The 6,000-nt window shown below is 41.0% G+C and overlaps 1 long non-coding RNA gene across 1 annotated transcript; it reads right to left on the minus strand.

Annotated features, from left to right (window-relative positions):
- Positions 1-782: 782 nt before the first annotated feature.
- On the minus strand, positions 783-5,463 carry LOC136545634 (uncharacterized). The gene is made up of 5 exons (XR_010781104.1): positions 5,268-5,463; positions 1,330-1,440; positions 1,177-1,246; positions 982-1,080; positions 783-887 (listed from the first exon to the last, which is right to left on the minus strand). It is a non-coding gene; the product is annotated as an uncharacterized lncRNA (long non-coding RNA).
- Between the last annotated feature and the right edge of the window lie 537 nt (positions 5,464-6,000).

The following is a 6,000-nucleotide window of genomic DNA, read 5'->3' on the forward strand; positions in this document are numbered from 1 at the left end:
GGTAGCCAGATAAATGCTGTTGGCAGTGCTGACCTCTAATCAGCGCTAATAAGGACCTTGTCAGCAGCTAGCGCTCCGCAGTGGCGGAACCAGGCGCTAGCAGGGGCCATTATATTCCCCCCTCCCCCTTTTTCAAGTAAAAGAGTTGTTGAAGGTGCTGTCTCTATGCCTTACCTTCATCTCACCAATCGGCTCCTCGTAAGCCGAAGCACCACTACTACAGAATGGACTTGTTGTCCCGGGCGGTAACGGCCTTTAGTCCCGGTTACCGCGCCGGGACAACGATCCCGGGACTAAAGGTGGAACCTTCAGTCCCGGGTCATCGAGCCGGGACTAAAGAGGGACCTTTAGTCCCGGTTGGTGTTACCAACCGGGACTAAAGGCCCTCCAGCCGAGCAAACCTGGCGCACCCTTTAGTCCCGGTTGGTAACCCCAACCGGGACTAAAGGTTCACCCTTTAGTCCCCGTTGGGGTTACCAACCGGGACTAAAGGTTCCTTTTCTTTTTCTTTTTTTCTGTTTAATTTGTTTTCAGTTCAGTTACACATATTTGTTTAATATATAATATGTTTTTATGTACGTATTCTACGCTGCTAATATAAATACACGCATGCATATAAATACATCTAATTTTCATCTCAAGCATTATTCGAATAAAGTATGAAACTATATATATTATAGATATATATGTATATATACAACACTTTCATAATCTTGTTCTCGAAAATAACGATATCAATAAACATTTAATTTACATCATTAGTTCCTTAGATCCAAGTAGAACTCGCCGTTGGGATTTAGCACTTTTTCTAGAAGATATCCTGCTATTGACTCTTGAATTGCTTTCAGATGGTCTTTTTGCATGACCCTTCGTTTCAACCATTCAGTCTTGCATTTGAAATAAAAGGAAAAGTATTAATACATATATATATATAAATATATATATTCATTTAAAAATAAATAAAAAATGATATATACATACTCTGAGGACATCTTCAGGAGTTCTTCTTATGTATGCAGTGATAAATTCACAAACGTAGTATCCACACAAGTTATTACCTGGTTCCTGCCGCAAACACCACTATACGAGAAGAAGATTATTCTCAGCATCTCACACGTAAATTGAAGTACGATATAGTAATTAAACATGTGGGAAAGTATATATAGTACTACTTACTGGTATTTCAACTACATTAAGTGGTGCCTTGCAATCCTTACGGTGTTGCCGAATAAACTCTTTCCAAACCCTGTGCGACCAATAATGTACGATCGTTAATAAATTATGGCAAAGTCTATTCAATAATAGTTGTGCGCGAGAGATCGAAATTACCCCTGGATAATGTCTATCATATCTTGGTATTGTGCTCGCTCTTTTCTCAATGAGTCCAAGATTACTAACTGACTTGAGTTTAACTCAATGACAATGAGTATCCAGTGAAACCTGCATTGGTTTATACACACACGTACATGCATATAAGTTGTATTGATATTACATAAAATGTGTAGACTACATTATTATTAACACTTACTCAAAGTTGTACGGGAAAAGTATTGTTGTCTTGTCGTGCTGCTTCACGAAGAACATCATGATATTCTCCTGTGCTTCAGAGACCGATCGCTCCTTGACAATAATACCGGTTTTGAATACGATATAAGGATCAATGAAGCCAACACTGGTGTCTTGTATTCTTTGGAGCTCTGACATCTGGAATCTATATATAAATATAAGTTACATGTGAGGATAATTATATACACGTACGCATGGAAGTGAGTTTATTAAATAAAAGTAAGAATCACTTACAAACAAAAGGAGCTAATGATTGATTTGTCCAGAGCGTCCAAGTGAAATAGTTGATGCAATTCTTCAAAACTAATATGTAAGATGTTATCGCCACGGAAGTAATGATGGTCTCTAAATCTGACAAAGATCCACTGCTCACCCCTGCCACACGCCTGCATGTACCACTTGTTGAGCAAGTACATTTGCGTACCCAATTCATTCAGAGCCGCAGGGTTGTACAGACTTTTGCCATATTTATAAGTCTTCCAGGTATCAACTTTCAGGTTCTGGATTGGAGCTTTGCCCGTCAATTGATCCAAGGTTAAACCAGTATCTTTAAAAAAAGCATTAAGGGCTTGAACCGACACTTCTCCAAAGTTGTCTGGTCGATAGACTTCTATGTTGGAACCATATTTATTAGCAACAACAAGATTTTGCATTGGTTGCTTCTGCTGTTCGAGCTGTGGGACATCCTTCCCTGATGCTCTTTTCCTTTTCTTATCTGCATCATGTGACTTCACGAGGGAGCGGTCATAGTCTGATAGTGGCGAAGGCTTACGAAGTTCAATCATCTTTTTCTTGTGAGCATCGACCTTCTGCCTCAGCACATCTCGTGGTATGTAAAAGTACGGCTTCTCCTTAAGCTTTGCTTGACTCTTGTTTTTGATATCTATAAAAAAATCTTTTACTTTTTTGTCTTCTTCAGCTGCTATTTGCTCATCAGTCTTTTCAGGAAGTATTTCTTGAGAAATAACTCTTTTTCTCGGGGTCTTCTTTGCCGCCGGGACCTTAGACGTCTTTGTAGTGCGTCGCTGGGTGTCTCAGCATATTGTCTACCTTACGGTCTTCTTTATACCACCGCAACAACTTTGCGTGGTCTTTATTTCTGAACAAACGTTTTAAGCGTGGTATTATAGGAGCATACCACATAACCTTGGCAGGGATTTTCTTTCTAGGACGTTGTTCACCCTCGACGTCACCAGGATCATCGCGCCTGATCTTATACCGCGATGCTTTACATACCGGGCATTCATCCAAATTCTCGTATTCATTGCCATGGTAGAGGATACAGTCATTAGGACATGCATGTATCTTCTGGATTTTTAATCCCAAAGGGCAGACAACCTTTTTTGCTTCGTACGTAGTGGTGGGCAATTCATTTGGCTTCGAAAGCATCTTCTTTATGAGGTTTAATAAATTCCCAAATGCCTTATCGGATACACCATTCTTTGCCTTCCACTGTAGCAATTCCAGTGTTGTACCCAGCTTTTTTTGCCCCTCTTCAGCCGTCGGGTATAGCAACTTCCTATGATCCTCAAGCATGCGCTCCAACTTAACTTTCTCTTTTTCACTTTCCCATTCTTGTTGTGCATCACGAATGGCATCGCCAAGAGCATCACCGAGATCATCTTCTACCGCTACCTCTTCTTCATCTCCCCCCATTGTAGTATCATCAAAGGCACCATACTGAGTAATAATGTCATCAATGTCTAAATCTTCTCCTTCACCTTCTTCCATCATGACCCCGCTTTCTCCATGCTTAGTCCAACATATATAGTTTGACATGAAACCTGACTTAAGCAAATGTGAATGAAGACTCATTGAGCTTGAATATTCCTTTAAATTCTTACATAGGGCACATGGACAGCATATGAAACCATCCCGCTTATTTGCCTCGGCCACACCTAAGAAATAGTGCAAGCCCTCTATAAAGTCTTGGGAGCGGCGATCGGCATTGTACATCCAATGGCGTGACATAATCTGTATTACACGACAAATTATGAAAACCTTGAACATAATTAAGTATTTTATTACACAACATAAATGACACACACACGGTTGATTAATTAACTAAGCCTGGCTACAACGTAAGCAATCCCAACTATCACTAAACAAACTAAAACTACAATGCACTTCAGTAACATAATTATTTTGTGATCGTACGCAACTAAAACAGACAAATCATTCTTCTGTTGAATATCAATAAGCTTCTCCTGCTGGCTCACTGCCTCATCAGCAGCAGCCGCTACCTCAAGCGCACCCAAATTCTGCACGTATGTAGCATAATCTTCCTCCCAGTACCAACCATCGCATCCATTGCCCTCCCACTGAAATTAAAGCCAAAAAATATTTAGTCAAAAATATTCAAGAAAAGCAGGTCAATTAGCCATAATTATAAAATGCGTAAGAAACTCACATCGCGATCCGGGCACTTGTAGAAAACACAACCCTTGTTGGGTCCCTGTCTCTTGACTCGGTACTCCATCACAATCTTCTGCTTACACTTGCCGCAGATAATGAGAGGGAGTTCTGGCCTCAGTCGTTTCGCAACCGAACGAGAGGCCGAGGATCCGGTAACAGTTGTCATCTACTTTCTATACTTATTTTTGCAAACTAGTGTAAATTTCATATTTTCTAAAATGATATATTTAAACAAAACTAGTATGGATTTCACATGTTTCAATAAATAACCATCCGTACTAGTTGATCTTGCTTACGTGATCAACTCGGCGAGCATTTCTCCACCGGACGGCACCATACTTGGCCAAGGAAGAGCTCCGATTCTACGAGAAAGGGAACACGGTCTTCCACGACCGTTGCCGCTCTCTCTCATAGAATCAAAGCTCCTCCTTGACGTCCGTTACCGCTCGGCAGAGAACATGCTCGCCGACCTGAACACGATCCGCAAGTTCAACTAGTACGGATTTTCTACATTTTTCTAACCATTTTCTAAATTTTTCATTTCATGGAAAATTTAATTCTAAAAAATAAAAGGCATGATTTCTAAGTATTTCATTTCATGGAAAAAATAATTCTAAGTGACCTGCTCGATATCGGCGAGCTCGTGGGCGTTTAGGTTGCCGAGGATAGTAACATTTGTAGATGACATTTGTAGGTCTGAAGTTATCAAATATCCATCAAATTATAGCTCAAAAACATGTTTCAATAAATAACCATCCGTACTAGTTGACCTTGCTTACGTGATCATCTCGGCGAGCATTTCTCCACCGCACGGCACCGTACTTGGCCAAGGAAGAGCTCCGATTCTACGAGAAAGGGAACACGGTCTTCCACGACCGTTGCCGCTCTCCCTCGTAGAATCAAAGCTCCTCCTTGACGTCCGTTACCGCTAGGCAGAGAATATGGTCGCCGAGATGAACACGGTCCGCAAGTTCAACTAGTACGGATTTTCTACAATTTTCTAACAATTTTCTAAGTTTTTCATTTCATGGAAAAATTAATTCTAAGATCACGTAAGCCACCGGGGACGAGGATGGCGCGTGCTCCAGCGAGGACGAGCGAGGTGTGATTTTGATGAACTAATTTAACTTTTGTTTATCCAAACATATATGCAAATCATCATGTGATTTTGAGCTAAAAATGACATATAAAATCATAATAAAGTCCAACATATAAAGTTACACATGCATCTACATCGCAAAATGAGATAAGCTACTGATAAAACATAAGAGGATTAAGTTTGTTACCTCCAAAATCGAAGAGCAACACCAATGGAGGGGGAGAGTGCAAGAACAACAGCAAGCTGAAGAACAGAGGCAGTGAGTTTGAATAATGGAATGGCTCGGGCTCGGGGAGGAAGAATTGAGCAGAATTATAGGCCGGGATAATTAGTCCCGGTTAGGGGTCCAAACCGGGACTAAAGATTAATCTTTATTCCCGGGGAATCACTCAAACCGGGACTAAAATCTTTAGTCCCGGCTGGTATTACCAACCGGGACTAAAGGTAAACCTTTAGTCCCGGCTGGTAATACCAGCCGGGACTAAAGATCCCTGCCCCGCGGACGACCGTTGGGCAGGGACCTTTAGTCCCGGTTGGTATTACCAACCGGGACTAAAGGGTCCTTTAGTCCCGGGGGCAAAAAATGCCGAGGCTAATGCTAAATTGGGACATCGTTCTAAAGTCTGTTCTCTAGTACCATTGGCAATTTGCACGCCCACATGTTTGCCACTAATCCAAATCCAGGAGAGCTTGTTTCAAAACAGATGATGGCCATGGAGTTAGGTCTTGGTGTATCATTTGGGGATTACTTTATGGTTCTGGGTTAAATATTTTCTTGCAAAGTTTATCTGAAAGAGTGTGACCTCAATGGTTCTAGCAAATTACCGGCCAACGTTTTTTATTTTACCCTTTTTTAATTAATATCTGAAAATAATTTGACATAAAAACATTTTTAGATTGAACACTTTTGGTGCCCCAGT

This window comes from Miscanthus floridulus, chromosome 3 (assembly GCF_019320115.1).
Source record: "Miscanthus floridulus cultivar M001 chromosome 3, ASM1932011v1, whole genome shotgun sequence".
In the NCBI taxonomy this organism is placed as follows: Eukaryota; Viridiplantae; Streptophyta; class Magnoliopsida; order Poales; family Poaceae; genus Miscanthus; species Miscanthus floridulus.